This window comes from Lynx canadensis, chromosome A1 (genome assembly GCF_007474595.2).
Source record: "Lynx canadensis isolate LIC74 chromosome A1, mLynCan4.pri.v2, whole genome shotgun sequence".
Lineage (NCBI taxonomy): Eukaryota > Metazoa > Chordata > Mammalia > Carnivora > Felidae > Lynx > Lynx canadensis.
Window position 1 is genome coordinate 220,770,956 of NC_044303.2, and position 21,491 is coordinate 220,792,446.

Sequence of the window (21,491 nt, forward strand, 5' to 3'; positions counted from 1 at the left end):
TTCAACAGATATTAATCATAGCAGATGAATTATGAATAACAAAAATGCATTTTCTGTGCATTTTTGAATTGTTGTTTAACAAAATTAAATCATAAATTGATGTTAACATTGAGCTAACTGGGTAGTAATTAACTTTTTGAATTTTTTCCTTAATACAATGTCTTATTAAAATGGCTTAAGGAATTTTTTTATTATATTAAATTAAATCTATTTTTCACTCTATAAAAAGTAAAACCAAAACTACCTAAAGCCAACTTGGGCTACATTCTTCATATTATTGACTTATAAACAGACACTCCCCATATATTCATTATGATATATTTCTTTAAAGTACATTTTATAGAAAAGTGGTGTGAAATGTATTATCCCCCCACTATAAGCAATTAAGAGTATTCCAAAGTACCGGGAGGGTGAATGCAGCTACTGTTTTGACACTAGATGGCATTCCTGTGTAATCAGAAGCCCACAAGGCTAACACAGTTGCTGGTCTATTTCCCTGAGACCTGTCATAAATTTAAAAATGAACGGATTACAGCTAGAGAAAGTTAAATATAGGCTTTTATTCAGAAGATTATGTGAATAAACCAATTTTGCATCATGCTATTTATAGTTTGTTGACTGTTATAAAATTAAAAACTGTTGTCCTGCCTTCACTAAATTTGAAGTGTAGATGTTAGCTACTAAAAGCTATCTTTTTTGCTTTTTATTTATGATACTTGCCCCCATGCAAATAGTTTTATATTAATAACTCAGAAAACATATTTAATTCTACTTGTATAAAATGCTGTCACAAGTTTATTTCAATGAGAAAATAATTCCAACCATCAAAATTAAAGATTATCTTAGGTTCATTATTATTTTAAAAAGTTTAAACCAAGCATAAGAGCTTTTTAAAATTATTGTAAAAAAAATTACACTTTTAAAAAATATCTTACTGCTTGTCATTTGTATATGCTGGTGAAATAAACCACTGATTTAATATGATGTGTCCTTTTAAATGTTTTTTTTTCTTAATGTTTATTTTTGAGAGAGAGACAGAGCAAAAGCAGGGGAGGGGCAGAGACAGAGGGAGACAGAATACGAAGCTGTCAGCACAGAACCTGACATGAGGCTCAAACCCACAAACTGTGAGATCATGACCTGCGCCGAAGTTGGACATTCAACCGACTAAGCCACCCGGGCATACCTAAATATGTGTATGTTCTTATCAACATGGAGCTTTTCAAGTGTTTTATAATAAAGCAAACACAGAGAATGTAATATTAGTCTGACAAACTTGGGGAGAAGGAAGTGGCCATTGAAAGCCTAGAATTGAGGGGATCGACATGTCAGAAAACCAGAAGTCCCTCATAACATACCAGTGGAGATTCAGTGTTAGACATAAACACACAAACATTAAAATGTTAATAAAATTTTTCAAAAGTTTTTAATAAAATTAGATACGTTTCCTCAAAAAGATGCAAAAAATAATAATATTGTTGAATTTGCTTTTTCCATGAAACAAGAGGAACATTAATTTTTTGCAACATGAGGACATATTTATTGTGCAGACCTATTATGTGTCTGGCACATCAAAAATAATAACTCAGAACAATACATTTAACTCAATCCTACCCCTTCCCATTAGACATGAGAAAAATCTGGATTGAAGAATTAAATTACTTATCATGGATCAACAAATCCAGACCCAGGACATGAACTGCAGACTTTTGAAACACACACAGTGACATTTTCACCACATAATCCAGTATTCTTGTTATGGGGTGAATTGGGCTCTTCCCAAATTCATATATTGAGGTCCCAAAACCCATTACCTCAGAATATAACTGTATTTGAAGAGAAGGCCTTTATAGAAGTAATTGATGTTAAATGAGATCATATGTGTTAGGAACCTCTCTAATATGATTGGTGTCCTCATAAGACGAGAAAGGGATACATACTTTCAGAGGAAAGTCCATGTAAGGACACAGCCAGAGACTGCCATTCGCAAGCCAAAGAGACAGAGTAGCCTGAGACCAAACTTGCCAACCCCTGAATCTTGGGTTTCCAGTTTCCAGAACTGTGAAAAAATAAATTTCTGTTGTTTAAGCCACCCAACCTGCAACACTTTCTTATGGCAGTCCTACCAACAAAGACAATGCTCAAAACAGCATTCTCTTTAATTTTTTTTAAATTTTATTTATTTGTTTTTGTAGAGAGAGTGAGAGAGAGACACAGAGAAGGGGAAGGGAGGGGAGGGGAGGGGAGGGGAGGGGAGGGGAGGGGCAGACAGAGGGAGAGACAGAATCTCAAGCAGGCTCCACACTGTCACCAGGGAGCCCAATGCCGGGCTTGAACTCAAGAACTGTGAAATCATGACCTGAGGCAAGATCAAGAGTTGGCACGCTTAACTGACTGAGCCACCCAGGCATCCCTCAAAACAGTATCCTTAACATTTAGTGGAATCCAGTTTGTAATTACTTCCCATGTATTTAGAGCAATGAATATTTCTACAAATGTATTTTTAAATATTATGTGTGTGTGTGTGTATACACAGTGCTGTGTGTTTATATTTGTGTATGTGTCTATCTATCTATCTATCTATCTTTCAAAAGAACTATTATGCTACCATTTGTCACTGGACAAGAATGTCAAATAATATCTTAAACTTTATTCAGTGATTCTAATGTTTTAGAAATAATTTTATGCTATTTGTTCAGGTAAAAATTAATGTTCAAGTTTTAGAAACCAATATGTTTACTGAAATAGGTAATTTAAAAATAAATATAGTTATTAGTTACATAAAATATCTGCAATACTAAATATACATTGGACAAGTGAAATATTAGAATGGTCACAATTTTATTAATACTTATTTTATATCTCTCTCCTAAAAATAGTTAAAAGCATCGACGTCCCAGTAACAATGATGTAATCACAAGCGTTGGGTTTCCTACAAAAATGTATGGATAATAAATGATGCTAGACCTGGCTGAAGCACTGTACAAGGTGAGCATAATTTTATGATGCACCAGAAGCAAAGAATTCTAAGACTAATAGATTCATTCATATGGTTACAGAAGTCAGCTTAGAGATTCTAGTACTTAATCAAATTTGTGAAAACTGGTGCATCAAAATATTCATGATTTTAATTGATTGGAACAGATTGAACAAATAAAAATATATGACTCCATAGACAGTCTCAAACAAAAGACCAAAATCTAAATTAAAAAAAATTATCACAATTAGATATTTCTGATATATCAGCTTCTTACTCTGAAAATTGATAGTAAATAAATAGGCAGGGACTCCTGGGTGGCTCAGTCGGTTAAGTGTCGGACTTCTGCTCAGGTCATGATCTCACAGTTCGTGGGTTGAAGCCCTGTGTCAGGCTATGTGCTGACAGCTCAGAGCCTGGAGCCTGCTTCAGGCTGTGTCTCCCTCTCTCTCTGTCCCTCCCCCGCTCGTGCTCTCTCTCTCTCTCTCTCTCTCTCAAAAATAAATACTAAACATTAAAACATTAAAAAAAAAAGAAATAGACAAACTCATGCTATTTCATTAGAAAGTGTATTTCATTCAACAGCTAACTCCAGATGGTTAGGAAATCACAGCCTCATGATAGTAACGTTAGTTTAATAAAAGTAAAAGGAATCATAGCATTTAAAATGGCCAATGACATCTAATGAAATCACTAATTCAGAAAAGAGGCATAGATCAGCGCTAAACTCAGTAAGTGAAATGTTGTTGGTTAATTGAACATTCACAGTTGCAAAGTATCATGGCATAGATTACATATTATTTGCCAACAAAATAGGTAACAATGCAACAGGGAAACAAAATAACACTATGTGTCTCTTGAAGTTAAAATATTCCATTTGAATCTAACTTCTCTCCTCAGGAGATAATTCCCAGTTTCAGGAACAAGAAAGATAAAGGAATATATTAAATGACAATTTGGAAACGATGAAGGAAATCTAGAATAAAGAACATTCTCCAGAGCATGTGTTCTCATCTTTCTCACTGCCAATATGTGGGGGTGGGGGGGTGGGAGGGGGGGGAAGGATGAAGCAGGAACTATATACTAAATTAAATAGATTGAAGAGACATAGAAAGAAAATGAAATGTAGGGGCACTAGTTATATTTTTTTGTTTGGGGAAAAACAGTTACTAAAGGCATGTTGAGGAAACATTAGAGAAAGTACAAATGAAATGTATATGAGGTAGTATTAATTTCATTAGCATGATAATTGAATTGTGGTTAAATATAATTTTTATTTGTTGAATGTATATACTGAGCATATACGTTCAAGATTTTAAGGATAAAGTGTACAATATCAGTAAATAACTTTAGGTATTAGTTCTTCAATATTTGTTTTTGCAGATATGCTGATGAAGCAAATATAGCAAAATTACAGAATCTAGGCATTGGCATACCTGAATGTTTGCTGTATTATTCTTTATGTTTTTATTAGTTTTATTATAAAAAATTAAAGCTTCTCAGACTGTTTCATGATACGCCTACAAAATAGAACATGTATAGTAAAAATATCCATATTTAATACATAGAATATATAGCTGTTTTCATAGTAGTGAGCGTCTTCAATCCAGAGTTCTGTCATATATGTGACATATAATTTCCCAGTGTTCTATATTCAGTGGTTATTAAGAGAGAGAAAATGTGTTATCTTAAATATTTTTTTATGTTTTATTTATTCTTGAGAGAAAGAAAGAGACAGAGAGACAGAGCACGAGCGGGGGAGGGTCAGAGAGAGAGGGAGACACAAAATTGGAAGTTGGCTCCAGGCTCTGAGCTGTCAGCACAGAGCCCGACGTGGGGCTCGAACTCACAATCTGTGAGATCATGACCTGAGCCAACTGAGATCACGACTGGCGCAACCAACTGAGCCACCCAGGTGCCCTGAAAATGTGTTATTTTAGTGCATGTAGTCAGCTAGAGGAGTGATAGTTAAGATCCTTTGGGGTATTTTAAAACACCAGGCTATCAATCATTTAAAGACTTTGAAAAACCAAGTGTCATTTGGTGTGGGTTTAGATGGCAGAAAACTAATTTAATGATTCAAAGCTACGTTCTTTGTCATGGAAGGAGTGTACTGCTCAGGGTTCATTCCTAGCCCTGTGTGACCTGACGTGAAATCCAATACAGCACATGCCTCACGGAATTCAGATGCAAGGGGCAAGAAGTCCTTTGCCTGATAAGATGACAAAGTTGCAGAGGATGACAGGTGATTTGCTTTTGGTGACCTCTTTCCCATTATTTATTCTCTGATTGCAAATTCACACAAGGTGAGCCCTGATAAGGCAAATACAACAACAACAACAAAATCATATTGGAGTCTTATGAAATTATGTCTTACTAGGAAAAAAAAAAACTTTTAATGGAGCTAAATAAAAAATGAATCGAGCCCTTAAGAAAATTGATGATACAAATCAGTCAACACAAAAATTGGCTTGTTAGTTATAAATGGCCACTGGACTTCTGTATACTTGACTTAACTGGTATTCTATAAAAAGCAATTAATGACTGAAAACCTAACTCATTTTCCACAATTGTAAAGTAATCCCTCACTAAAAAGATAAATATTTCTTTTACTTTATGGACACTTTCACTCTCTGAATTTTTTTTCTTTATTCTTTATTTTTATTTTTTCCTGTTTATTTATATTCAACTTAGTTAACATACAGTGTAGTCTTGGCTCCAGCAGTAGAACCCAGTGATCTACCTCTGCATGTGACATCCAGTGCTCATCCCAACAAGTGTCCTCCTTAGTGTCCATCACCCATTTAACCCATCCCCCACCCACCCTGCCTCCAGCAACCCTCAGTTTATTCTCCATATTTAAGAGTCTCATGGTTGGGGCGCCTGGGTGGCTCAGTTGGTTGAGCGTCCAACTTCAACTCAGGTCATGATCTCGTGGTTCATGAGTTCAAGACCCACGTCCAGCTCTGTGCTGACAGCTCGGAGCCTGGAACCTGCTTTAGAGTCTGTGTCTCCCTCTTTCTCCACCCCTCCTCTGCTCATGCTGTCTCTCTCTGTCTCAAAAATGATTAAACAATAAAAAAAATTTTTATTAAGGGGCGCCTGGGTGGCTCAGTCGGTTGGGCATCCGACTTCCGCTCAGGTCATGATCTCGCAGTTTGTGGGTTCGAGCCCCACATCAGGCTCTGTGCTGACAGCTTGGAGCCTGGAGCCTGCTTCGGATTCTGTGTCTCCTTGTCTCTCTGCCCCTCCCCTGCTTGTGCTCTGTCTCTCTCTGTCTCTCAAAAATAAATACATAAATGTAAAAAAATTTTTTTGTGTGTTAATTAAAAAAAGAAAAGAGTCTCATGGTTTGCTTCAGATTCTGTCTTCCTCTCTTTCTGCCATCCCCCACTTGCAAGATCTCTCTCTCAAAAGTAAATAAACATTAAAAAATTGAAAATAAAGTCTCTTATGGTTTGCCTCCCTCTCTGTTTTTATCTTATTTTTACTTCTCTTCCCCTACGTTCATCTGTTGAGTTTCCCAAATTTCATGGATGAGTGAAATCATATGATATCTGTCTTTCTCTGACTGATTTATTTTGCCTAGCATATCACCCTCTGGTTCCATTCACATTGTTGCAAATGTGCATCAGCTGATGAATAGACAAACAAGATGTGGTACATGTAAACTGTGTCCACTATGTGTTTTTTTAAGAACTCTACTTCTTTTCTACCCCACACATATTTCACTGTGAGGGAGAATTACTTCAAGTAGTAAAATTTAACTAAATTGCAATAAAGATCCTTCTCAACTGCCATTAACATTTCATCAGGCCTTGAGGCCAAAATGTATACATGTTCTGTCACATTAAATTTTACTGCATTTAGAAATTATTTGGAGGAACTTCTTTCTCATCAAATTGTTTCTAAATTTGTTCAATTCCTTGTGGGAAGTACCTACTTACAAGTACTGAAAACAGATATACAAAATTCTTAGTAGTTATAAATATGGAACCTTGCACGTCTTTCAGGTCTAGTTGTATTAATTCACACATATTATTGCAAGATAATTATGATGTGTGGCTTGATATAGACACAGTATTTAAAAATGCTTGGGCATCCACATGGATGATCTGTTTGTCACACTAATCAGTCTTGCTTCCATAGTAATGAGGCCAATTGATTTTCAACTTAATCGGGGGGATAGTATTAGTCTCACAAACTGACTCTGTCTCAATGCATGTTTGTAAGTAGAATATGTTTTTCTCCTTCCAAACACATTGTTGCCTCAAGTATGTAATATGCTACATGGCTAAGTGTAAACAAATTCTATTAATTTTCAGCAAGTTACCGTTCAGTGAAATAAAATTGCCATTTGATTGTAACAAGGAAAACTCCAAACAGAACATATAAATCAGTATTATTGGCAGTTGGAAAAGATACATTGCCTAGATTACGGTTAGTGACTAGGGAAATAAATGACCATTTTAGAGGTTTTAGAAGCACTTGGAAGAGTAAATGAAGATAGCTTTTGAAAATTGCTGATGGGAATTCATCATAATGGAGGCCTGAGTTATATAAACAACATTTATTTCCTAGACTTGATCATTCTAAAATGGAATAAAGTTTGGGTGAAAAGATATTTCTTTATATCAGAAAAACGCTGAAAAAGCATAAGAGAAGATTCAAAAGAGTTTTTTAGTTGATACTAACAGGTAGCAGAAAAAAAATTAGTTTACATCATGTTGAATTTAAAAGTCTGGTATTTATCTAGATGCCTAACAAGAAACTCCAGGTGTTTCCTTTTTTTGAATACAATCTGTGAGTTTCGGATGGGTTACATGTCAAGGGCATAAGCCTATCTCTGCCACTAGATGAAGCTGCAAATACAGCTGTCAATCACTAGTTCAGTAAGACAAAAATGACTGGTACAGATGGAATAAAACAGTGTTTGAAGATATCTGGGGCAGAAAATGTACCCTGTATATGGGCTCCTAGAGTATTTTTGACAAGATAGAAACCACAATTTAGTTATTTATTTTTTTACATTCTAAGACGAATTTGTAAAATTCCATGTATTTTTCAAACATGTATAATTTAGTAAACATGAGAGAAATATTCACATATATATCTAGAATCTCTTCATATCTAAGAAAAAATATATTTAACATTGATCAAGTTGAGGTAACGAAACTGAAAACCTTGTAAGATCATTAAACAATTATTTAGTTTATTGACTTTATTTTTATTTGAATTTACAGATTGGATCATTTAAAATGATTCATCATAAGGAAAAGTTTTATTCATCAAATATGTTACTTTCTTTTGAAACAACAATTTTATATTTCAAAATATAACTATTTCATTTAGATTGTTGAAAAATAGGAAACAGTATACATTTTTATCACTTATTTGCAGGAAATTCAAATTCTAATAAACATGAATATACAGTAAAACCTTGGTTTCCAAGCATAATTCATTCCAGAAACATACTTGTAATCCAAAGCACTTGTATATCAAAGCAAGTTTCAAGAACCATTGACTCAGTTGTGATCATGTGACATTGGGCATCAGGTACTACTCATATTCCAAGACGTCACTCATTTATCAAGTTAAAATTTAACAGTAATGTTTGCTCATCTTGCGAAACACTCAAAGAACAAGTTACTTACAATTCAAGGTTTTACTTATTCTCAAGAAGCACCTCGCATTAAGTAACTAAGAGTTAAATTATTTATTACAATGTTTTTTATATATTACCCATTAAAATTAAGACTGTTTTCTATTTATAATGTCTACAACCTTTCTACCCATAATATTCTCTTGAGATACTGTTTTTACTGAAAGTGACACCCAGAGAAAGTGTGATATCTACACGGATATCAAACTCCACTCTTTCTCTTTATTTCATTTCTTCATATTACTTGAAATGGATTTTTTTTACAGACAGAAGATGGTTTCAGTGCAGTGTCTGATTCAGATCAGTTACAAAAGGTAAATTATAATGCAAGGAATAATGAATGATGTGGCTGGAGCAGCAGGTGGTGGTAATATCCTATCCTATCCTATCCTATCCTATCCTATCCTATCCTATCCTATCACATATGATACTGTGCAGATTTCAGCCGTCATGGAAGCTGTACCAAACCACTGAAATTTTAACCAGCGTATTGAAATGATAAGGCATACTTTTAGACAGATGCTATTGGTTTCTCTATAAAAATAGATTTAAGTTATGAAACACTACACTTAAAAGGTCATTTAGAAGGGAGTAAAGTAGGACATAAAGTATGCAGAAAGGAGATTTGGAAATATGTTCTATACAAAGAGCATATAATCTGTTTCCATGTTTTGCTTTAAGTGGAACATTTGCCACTTCTTCAAAATTGAAGCATTAGATCACAGACAACGTTCCTTCTAGGAAGTACTTATTTGAAGTAGAATTAAAAACAATATGTAAGATAATGTATTAACACACTGTAATAATATGAATAAGCAATTGGTAGTAGCTGAGATTTATATTACAACTGCTGAAAGAATACATAATAAATATAAGTTGAAAATTCTGCCTGTAGGTAGAAATGAAATTAATGCAAATGACAAATGTTTGGTTAAAGTTTTTTGTGCATCTATTTTGTACACAATTAATTATTAAATCAAATGAGACACAATGTACGTAGACATTCAGAAAAGATAAATAAGTGATTATTATGGAAGGGGTAGAAGTTTTCATATGATCTATAACATAAGCCTGGACTCAAAAATAGGTAGCAATTTAAGAAGCTTTGCTAGATTTAGGGGGGAAAAAGTTAAATTTGAATTTCAGATGAACAATGGATAATTTATCAGTGCAAATATGTCCCACACAATATTTGGTGTATACTTATAATAAAATGTATCCACTTTTTATCTAAAAGTCAAATATAGGGGCGCCTGGGTGGCGCAGTCGGTTAAGCGTCCGACTTCAGCCAGGTCATGATCTCGCGGTCCGGGAGTTCGAGCCCCGCGTCGGGCTCTGGGCTGATGGCTCAGAGCCTGGAGCCTGTTTCCGATTCTGTGTCTCCTTCGCTCTCTGCCCCTCCCCCGTTCATGCTCTGTCTCTCTCTGTCCCAAAAATAAATAAACGTTGAAAAAAAATTTAAAAAAAAAAATAAAAGTCAAATATAACTGAATAGCTTATATTTGGCAACCCCAGATTAAAAGAAGATAGCAGCCAACAAGGGAAACCACAGGGTAAAGTAAGATGTAATAAACATACCACCTAAATATTGGGAAAAGGAATATGTTATAAACAGAGAAATGTCATCTTAGACTCACAGAAGTACAGATCTGAAGAGCATTAAATGTTAGAGAAATATAATTTGTTAAAATTAGAAATATAAAACCATTTGAAACTCTGATCAGAGGATCAAAATACATTTAAGAATAATCAATCTAGAAAATGAATTTTTTATATTTTATTTATTTACTTGAGAGAGAGAGAGAGAGAGAGAGAGAGGGAGAGAGAGAGAAAGCATGAGCTGGGGAGGGGCAGAGAGAGAATGGGAGACTTAGAATCAGAAGCAGGCTCCAGTCTCGAAGCTATTCTCACGGAGCTCAATGCAGGGCTAGAACTCACAAACTGGGAGATCGTGACCTGGGCTGAAGTCGGATGCTTCACTGTTTGAGCCACCCAGGCACCCCATGATATTATTGTTTTTAAGTTTATTTATTTTGAGAGAGAGAGAGAGAGAGGAGAGGAGAGTGTGTGTGTGTGTGCATGTGTATGTGAGCGAGTGGGGGAGGGGCAGAGAGAGAGAGAATCCCAAACAGGCTCCTCACTGTCATTACAGAGACAGATGCTGGGCTCAAACTCACAAACCGTGAGATCACAACCTGAGCCAAGATCAAGAGTTGGACATTCTACCAACTGAGCCATCCAGGGGACCGAGATTCAAGATATTATTTAACCTAGATTTGTAGCATGCATGCCCTTTTGTTACATTATGGCAAATAACAGAGAAAGTGAAAGAAAGGGAAAGTGCAGTTAAGAATATTAAATGAAATTGCAAAGACAGAGTTATTGAAAAACTTGTGATAAAAATACCAAATTTGTTACTGGTGATTTTTTTGGGGGGGGTGGGTGGGGAGAGGTTATGAATTGGAGTGGTTATCAAAGTTCAGTGAACAGGACCTATCACTGTTCTCAGTGATAAAGGAAGTGATGGAACCACCATAGCCCTCCCCCTGTTAACAACCAGACAACAGTGCAAGATATTAGAAATGGCTATTTTCAGATATTATATGACATGACACACAGCACTGTGAGCCTGACTAAAGGCACTTTCTGTCTTTACAGAGGCAAAATTCAAGTAGAGCATGATGGTCATATTGAGCTAAGAATAGGTCAGTACTTGGGGAACTGAGACAGATGAAATTTGGGGACAATACTTGAGAGGAGCTGCCTGTGGTTAAAGTCATTCAGCAAGGGAATCATTAGACTGGGGCAACGCTAGAGCCTTTGGTAGCTTAAGGTAAACAGACTGAAACCAGTTAGCTAGGTTTTGCTTCAATCTGAGACAATGAAGCTCAAGAATCATTAATCATGGGTAGTTAACCAGATTCTCTTGATTCTAAGAAAATGAAACTCAAGAACAGTCATCATGGCAACCAAATAACTAAATTTTCCCAACGAAAGCAAACATTTAAGTTACAGCCAACTGAATAATTGCTTTGCTTCCCTGTCTTCTCTAGACACGTCTCTGCTCTAGCCCTCACTCACAAAAGGCTGGCAACCAGCTTTGGCTTTGTGTTTCCTGATTCAAATACTTATTTGCTCAAACAAAAATCTTTAAAATATTTTTTTAATGTGTCATAACTTTACATTTTAACACCATGTAGAAAAAGAGTTCCAGAAATCTCCATAAGGAACCACCTGAATCCTTGGCTGAATACTCAGCTTTCATATGCAGGCTGAGGCTTCACAGAGCTGAGTGAACAACTAGCAAGGAATAAAGACCTTCAGGCAGCTCTGAAACTAAGCAATGGCAACAGCTTTCAAAATACAGAGGAATGTCCAATACCCAAACACGTAGAGTGGATTGACTTTACTGAGCCCCTGGGGATTTCAGTAGATATTTTAGAAAGACCATTTCTTAGGTCAACAGGTAAATGAGCCCTAAAGTAATGCCTACTCTAGTCACATAAAAATGTACTTTATCTCCAAGTAAAGCAAATGCCTCCCATAAGAACATCAAAATTGTTTAAAGGAAGACTACAAATCCAACAACCTATGTAACCTACACAATTGCTAACACACAATAAAAAAAGGGCACATTGCCAGGGGGAGAATCAATCAATTGGAACATAAATGACAGAGATGATGGAATTAGTAGACAAAACTGCTAAAACAGCTATTATAAATGTGTTTCCAAATTGAAAAAAAAAATATGAACATAATAGTGAGAAAATGGAAACCACAAAATTTTAGAAAACTGGTCTCTGACAGGTAGATATTTAATTAATTAATTAGTGTATTTTTTTATTTTAAAGTTTATTTATTTGAGAGAGAGTGAGCGAGCGAGCACAAGCAGGGGATGGAGAGAGGGAGAGGGACAGAAAGAATCCTAGACAAACTTCACACTGTTAGCACAGAGCTTGAGGTGAGGCTCAAACCCACAACTATGGAGTTATGACCTGAGCCAAAATCAAGTCAAATGCTCAAACAACTGAGCCACCCAGGCGCCCCTGACAGGTAGATATTTAAATGTGACACAAAATTTCAAAAGATGGTGTTACTAGCAGATAAGACATTGCAGAATAAAAGATCAGTAAACTTGAATTTAAGGGAAGAAAAACCATTCCACCAGAATCACATAGAGAAGAAAAGTAGAACACCCATCAACAGAAACTCAGAGATGTGCGAAATTTCAAGCATTATAAACATCAGTGTACTGAAATTTTCAGAAGTATGAGGGTACAGAGAGAAAGGACATTTTAAAAAGAATTTATTGTTTATTTATTTTTGAGAGAGAGAGTGGGGAGGGGCAGAGAGAGGGAGACACAGAAGCTGAAGCAGGCTACAGGCTCCACGCTGTCAGCACAGAGCCTGATGGAGGGCTTGAACCCATGAACTGCAAGATCATGACCTGAGCTGAAGGTGGCACTCAACTGACTGAGCCACCCAGGCACCCTGGTAAAGGACATATTAAATGCAAGAGGGGAAGACAGTGAAACGGAACATGTGAGGGGGGGAAATAAGCATAGAGAAAAGCATTGAAACAAAAGTCAATTATTTGAAAATGTTAATAAAAGTGACCAATCTCTACCTAGAGAGATGGGAAAAAAGAAGAAAGATTAATTATCAAGATCAGTAATGAAAAAGGTATATCAATAAAAATACTAGTGATTTTCAAATGGAAATATTGTGGAGTATTATGAAGCTTCATGCCGATTAACTTGAGTACTCTGAGGAGATGACAGCTCCTTAAAAAAATAAAATTAATCCAAGAAAAATAGACATTCTCAATTCATCAAATAAGTTGAATTTATAATTAAAAGCACCCCTTTCCCCCAAAAAAATCAGGCCAAAATGGCTTCAGTGGTGAATTCCATGAAATATGTAAAGAAGAAATAATACTAATTCTACACAGACTCTTCCAGAAAATAAAAGAAAAGAGAACCTTTCCAAAAGAAGATAATAAAATGCATGAACAGAAGTTCAACATCATTAGTTGTCAGTTGAATTCAAATTAAAGTTACAAAAAGGTATGAATATGTTATGAGATGAATGAATATTTGTGTCCTCCCAAATTTTATATGTTTAAATGCTAACCTCCATTGTAATGATATTAAAAGGGATAGGTATTGAACCAAAATATATGAAAAGATATGTCTACACAAAAACATATAAACTGATGTTCATCAAAGCTTGATGGTAATAACCCATCTGTCGATCACTGGTGAATTGTAGACCTAAAATGTGTATGTTTTAATTCATGTAAATTATGTTTTTAAAAGTTTGATATAAAAATGTTTTGAACCTGTGAATTTCCTGTCAAGTTTATTAAAACACACATTCTTAGACTATCTTGATGGATATCCCTGTCAAAGAGGTAAGTTAGGGAAAAAGCATCCTGTCAAATAGAGGGAAGTTAGGGCTGAAGCTGCCAGTACTCGAATTCAGGAACATGAATGTTTGCTTGTTCCTGATGTTGCATACTATGCAATATGTATTCTAAATATGACATGCAGTTGTCTGGTAGCTTAATACCTAATTTATGTGTTATTAAAACTTTCCTATATTTAGTCTTTATGTGAAATCGACCATTCTATTGAGATAGGAAGACAGATGCATTACTATTAAAAACTATCAAGTAAAAAAGTGTATTATTTTTTTATGAGCCTTAAATAAATATAGCGATCCATATTCCCATTTGGAATAATGTGATCATAGGAACTAGGGCTTAGATATGGTGATATTTGTCATATCTAAATTTTTGTATCAGTTTACAGTTTATATCAGATACAGATCTTGTTACGTAGAACTGTCTTGTGATTCTCCACCCCAATCACTTAACAAAAGTCCTTATCATAAAGTATATGTTGTAGCATTTCACTGATTTCACTTGTTTTAATCATTCATAACTTCAAATTGTAGACAGCAAGCTTTGTGTGTTTTTTTTTTAAATAAGTTCTCTGAGCTTGTGCATATACACTGTATCCTTCATCTGAAAGAAAGGGAAGAATTAATGCAACTCTTAAAATTTGATTAAGTTAGTGGAATGGTAAAAAGCAGTAAATCAAATACTGCAGGACAGTGGGAAAGGCCTGAGTGACACCAAAGAGAGCATGGGTAGGCAATAACCACCAGATTTCAGGAAATGAGGACAGTCAAATCAATGTCATCAACGACACAGTGATGCATGACAGACATATTTTTACACTAAACAATTTCTAATTCAAATGGAATAAAATGGGAGATTCTAACAAGCATTACAGAGAATGTGTAACATGTCTGAAGATATTTGATTTTGATTTGAAAAATAGGGAATTTATAGAGTTGTTAAAAAATGGTTGAAAGGGTTAGTGGAGTGTTTGCATCATAAGGAATAAATGGTATGTCTAAAGGGTTATTTCACTTTCCAATATTGACTAATAACTGCTGGTCAGAATAATGAAAATTTAAAAGGTGTTCTGATTTTTTCCTCTGATTAATGTTTTATGTTTTATTATCTAATCTGTTTGCAAAGATTTAATGAGGAGAAATAATTATGGCTGTAAAATGGTGAATTAATTCTGATCATAAAGTGATTTTAACTATATGCTATATTTAATTTCAGCTGTGATGTGTTTTATCACATTGTTGATTTTTACTATCTTAAATTTAGCTTTACTGGCAGTGGCAGTTTTAGCAGATTTTTATGTTTTTACAATCTGATTCTAATTCATTTGACTAGTTTGCTCATGGCAAAGCATAGTCTTATGTTATATTAACCAGCTACATGTGTGGAGTTAATAAAAATAAAGAGGATAGGGGCTCCTGGGTGGTGCAGTCGGTTAAGCGTCCGACTTCAGCCAGGTCACGATCTCGTGGTCCGTGAGTTCGAGCCCCGCGTCGGGCTCTGGGCTGATGGCTCAGAGCCTGGAGCCTGTTTCCGATTCTGTGTCTCCCTCTCTCTCTGCCCCTCCCCCGTTCATGCTCTGTCTCTCTCTGTCCCAAAAATAAATAAACGTTGAAAAAAAAATTAAAAAAAAAAATAAAGAGGATAAAAAAGCATATCTAATATGTGACATTTACCATTATTAAAGATTCCATATCCTACATTTAAAATATGTTTAGGTCCAAAATTGGGGTTATCAACCAATTATATACTTCTGTTTCTTTATTTCATATATCAGATTATAAAATACTGGGTGGAAATTTAAGCTGCTCTATGGAGTAGTGTGCATACTGGTCTAAAGCCAGATGTCATGAGTTCAAATCTCTACTCCTCCAATTACTGGAAATATACATTTGGATAAATTACCTAAGCAATCTATTTGTACACCAGTTCTCTTATCTGGAAAATGGGGGAGAAAATAATAATAACTTAAAAAAAAACTGTTTCATAGGATTGTTAGCAGGAACAAAAAAATGTCATTACGTAAGTGTGTCTGGCACAGAGAAACTAGTGCTTTCCAAGTCATCCTACAGAGATTTGTCATATTGCATTTTTCCATTTAATACAAAAAAGGTTTACAGTCTATTTTAATCTTTTTGTCATACTCTTGTTATTTTTCCACAATTTTTTGTTTATTTTGTATATGAATACAATAGAACAGTAGCCAGAGAATATCTTTTTAAAAGTTTGCCAAGTGTATAAAGAATCACGATGTGTTCCAAGACTCCACAACTCCCAACCATACCTTTCAACACAGCCCTGATTCTATATGAATTTGAATCTTTGGGAGGGGAGCCTGGGTATGTTTCTTTTATTAAAAGCTCAGCAGGCAAATCAGATATGGACATCTGGTTAAGAACCACAATTAAGGTTATCCTATGTAAGATTTCTCTCACAATGAAATGTTTAGGGGTCAATTCCTTGACTCCCTTGGCTTCAACAGATCAGTTGGCACCCTTGAATCAATGAATCAATCTCCTTGGACCATTCTTTCTTTAAATATTAGAATGCTTTATGATCTCCATCATTATATCTTCTTAGATATCCAGTCTTTACAGTTTTTTTGTGTGTGTGCCAGCACCAGAATTTAGCAAACAATGATTTCTGAAATTTTGAATAACAAATTATGTTTGTTCATCTAAAACATTTAAAATTTTCTGTTCTAATCTATTACATATCATTATAGAAAGTATTTACAATATATTCTATATCTGGTAACTCTGTTCCAATCTTCCTGCAAAGATAAGGTGATTTAGGTAATATTTAAAGGATGAAAAAATTAGTCTTCATAAATACTTCATTACAAGGAGCTACTGAGAAAGATATTTCAACATTCCCTCTTTCCTTTGAATTTCTTTCTCTGGGATAAATCTTTTTATCAAACTGTCAGACCTCTACTAAATTGGGAACATGATTCTCTCTTATTTTATGTTCTCAATTATAATTGCTAAAGTTAAACTCCTAGCAACAGCGAGTAGAGTATTGGTTATTTGGGGCTGAGCAGAGTGGGAGGCAGACAGATGTTGGTTAAAGGTCTTCAGTTATAAGATTGGTAAGTTCTGAGGATCTGATGTACAGCACAGTGACTACAGTTAATAATACTGTGCTGTGTACTTTAAATTTGTTAAAAGAGCAGACCTTAAGCATTGTCACCACCCACAAAAAGATAACTGTGTACGTGTGTTCATTATTAGGATAGTGGAAATCATTTCACAAAGTATATGTATGTCAGATTGTCACACTCTACACTTTATTTTATTTTTTGAGAGAGAGAATCTTTCTTTTATGTTTATTTATTTTGAAAGACACAGAGAGAGAAAGTGGGGGAGTGGCAGAGAGAGGGAGTGGGAGAATCTCAAGCAGCCTCCACATTCAGCACAGAGCCCAAAATGGGAGCTCACTCTCATGACCCAAGACAATACCAAGAGTTGGACACTTAGCCAACTGAGCCACCCAGACATTCCCACATTGTACACTTTAAATACATACAATTTTATTTGCCAATTATGCCTCAATAAATGTTAAAAAAAAGAGACTGAGCAAGGATTGTAAATACCCATTAGGAAAAACCACCAGGGAAACACTTGTAGTTGGAGAAAGTTGAGTTTATCAATTCTTTTTTTTTTTTTTAACGTTTATTTATTTTTGGGACAGAGAGAGACAGAGCATGAACAGGGGAGGGGCAGAGAGAGAGGGAGACACAGAATCAGAAACAGGCTCCAGGCTCTGAGCCATCAGCCCAGAGCCCGACGCGGGGCTCGAACTCACGGACCGCGAGATCGTGACCTGGCTGAAGTCGGACGCTTAACCGACTGCGCCACCCAGGCGCCCCGAGTTTATCAATTCTTGTTGCAAAAGAAAAACAGAAACCACAAAGCATGTGGAATCATGGAGTGTTGAAGAGAGTGTGTTAGGAGTGGCTTATGATTGTGCTTACACAATATTAGGTGACCTTAAAGAGGGTTCGAGAAATCAAAAGTTTGTTTGGGATAGGAAACTATCAGAAGCAGGAATGATTTTGTGATATATGTTTAAATATATTAAAACATTTAATATAATTTAATATATTTATTTTAATCTATATGATGGGAGGAACAAAGTGAAGCTAGTTTGCAATTGGCAAAGAGGCATCAATTAATCAGAGATAACCCGAAAAGGAGATAGTCTGGATACTTTTGTGTTTTGGCAGTGCTTTTGTTTGTGTATCTCCTTAACCTGATCACAAAGTGATCTGTTTCTGCTTTTCTCCACCATGGTCATAGATGTTGAGGTTCTGTGACATTGGCGCAGGTATTAGTGCTGGCCAGCTCAGAAAACTCTCAGAAAACTCAGTAAGACACAGAAAGTCTGTATTAAATAAGAGGTTTCAAGTTAGTCTTAGGAGGCTATTTATATGAACCAAACCATAATCCAGGAAAACATACTGTAAGCTAGGACCTCAGGCAAAAATGAAATTGGCTGGGTGGTTGTTGGGACCTAAGGTACAATTTGGGAAAATGACTACTGTAAGGACAATTTCTAAGGAATCTGCTATGTCATCTATGACATGAACTTACAGGGCTACACGAGCACACTGGGCCTTCTTTGTTACAGTAAATCCTGGGTTTCATCAATGTCAAGTACAACCCAAAGAAGGTGAGTAGCAATAACAGGCACTGTGTGATTGTGCTTGAGATCAAGTAGATTTAATCCAAACTCCAAAGCACAGTGTTGATCAATTATGATACATTGCTAGGCACTGGCAGAAGCAATTCTAGTAATTGCTTGAGCTTCTTTCCCCAAAATGGGACAGATTTGCACAATCAGCGAGAAAGTCCAGAAGAAGAAACACAGTGGAAAATAAAGGAAGAGCTGACATTGTTGCGTTTCTTCCCTCGGCAAATAAATGAAGAAAGGAAATGATAGGAATGGACAGTCTACATATGTTAATTTACTAGATATAACATTTATAGTGATTAGACTTTTTTTTTCACTGCCTTAAGGATCATGAAACAGGCTCAGATGACTGAAACAACACATCTAAAGAAACACACCTTGTAAGTACTGAAACCTGGACAGCTCTGCTTTTTTCCAGTCTTCAAAATCATAGTCTACGTTTGTGGAAAATCAAATAGCTATGTCCTAGGTTAGGAGATTACAGGGGATGCATTGCAAAGCAGAATACTGTTTTCTTGCCTTGCTGAAAACAGTGGGCCACACTTCATTTATCCAGTTAACATATATCTAGGGGTTGGGTCCAGCCTGTGCTCATGAATTCCTTAGGCCATGTTATCTATGGAATATTTTATCTTGTTTTCCACCCTGCCTTCTACATCTGCTCTTTTTTAGTTTTGGGAATGCTTGAGCTTGTTTTTCTGCACACTTTCTATACGTTCTTACTGGTGTGTAGCCCACTGATGTAATGCACGATGTTTCCCTAAATGTATCTTTAATAAATACGGGAGCTTGAGAGCAGCTCGGGGAGACTTCCCTTAGCCTCCCTCCCACCCCTCTTGACTTGCAGAGTCTTGAGTAATTCTTTCTGCTGTCTTCGGCTTTGCTGGACAAAGCTGAGAGCTCAACCCACATATATTAACTCTCCTGATGTTCTCCTTCCATTGTACTTCCATCCATAAGAAAGTTACCAGTAAAGTCTTTATAAATAATTCAAATTGATATTTTTGTCTAGTTTTCATTGGCATCTTGTCAGCATGTTGACACTGTTGCAAATGCACACCTTCTGGAACACTCTTTTCAGTCGATTTCATGAAACTATTTCATTTTCTTCCAAATATATTGCTATTACTCATAATTTTCTTTGCTGGATTATCACACTGGCCAGTAAGAATTGGCATTATTCAAAATTCACTTGTAGGCTTTCTTCTATTGCCACTGTATAGTCCCTTGTTGTATGATCTTACCCACACTCCTGGGATTAAATAACATCTATCGGCTTATAATTCTAAAATACAAACTTTCAGCTCATGTCCCTCCTCTGATCTTTAGGCTACATTCCATAGCTTAATAGATGGCACTTAATGGATGTCACTCAGACCAAACTGGACATGCCCAAATTGAACTCATGACAGTTCCTCTAAGAACCAAATCCTTCAACCTATTGTTTTACCAAGTACATTCACAATTCAGCCAGTAAGAGAAGTTAGAAGAAACTTAATTCACCACAGTCAACCCAAATGTCCAATAAATCAGCACAATTTACTGCTTTTACTTACAATTATTTCTGACATTCATGCATTTATCTCTCTACATTTATATCTCATTTTCCCCTAGTTCCATTTACCTTTCATCAAGACTATCATAACAGCCAAATCTTGACTCAGACACACATGTGTTAGCCTTATCTCCATTCAATCTTTCACACTGCAGAGTCTTATATTAAATGAATACAGTTGACCCTTTAACAACATGGGGGTTGGGATGCCAACTCTCCACTTAGTCGAAAATCTGTGTATAATTTTTGACTCCTCCAAAATGTAATTATTAATTCTCTTACTGTTGATAGGGAGCTTTCCAATAACATGAACAGTCAACAAACACAAATTCTGTGTGTTATATGTAATATATACAGTATTCTTACAATAAAGTAAGATAGAAAAAAGAAAATGTTATTGCAAACATCATATATCAGAAAATATATTTACAGTGTTGTACTGTATTTATATAAAAAAAAACACATGTAATTGGACCGATGAAGTTAAACCCATGGGTTATTTGAGTCTGTATTCTGATTAATTCGATTTTTATACCATTTTTATACATGTTTTTCATTGTTTTATAGTTCCATCTTGTCTTCTATTCATGTATGTTTTACGTTATAGTACTCTCCAACAAATCCCTCCCAAATTACATCCTAGCTCTCCCTGAAGGACTTTCTACCACCTCTGACCCCATCACCTAATTAACTCCTATTCACATTTCAGACCTATTTCAAATGAATTTCCTCATTGCAGATCTTACAGATGCCCTAGACTTTGCTAGGACCCCTTTAATCATAGTACCCCATGCTTATTTGTAACTTTGTTCATAATTGTACTATAATTAACTAACTTTCCATTTATCTGATTGCTTAATACTTTAATGTTTAATTGTTTAATGTTTAATTTGTCCTTCTAAGTAAATTACAAAATGAGTTCAAAATCTGGGAAGACAAAAACTAATAAAGAATGATATGAAAATTTCACACTAATTTTCAAAATCAAAACTCATTTTAAAGAGTTGTGTTATACCACTTTTAATATAATAGCAATCTATTAAAATAGCAATAAATAAAATTAAGACTTGTAATTAAATCATGTGTTATTGATTTATACCTGAATATAATATAATGACTTGTAACATTTTATGGTTAATTTTAATGATTCATCAAATATGTATTTCAGGATACCTTACAA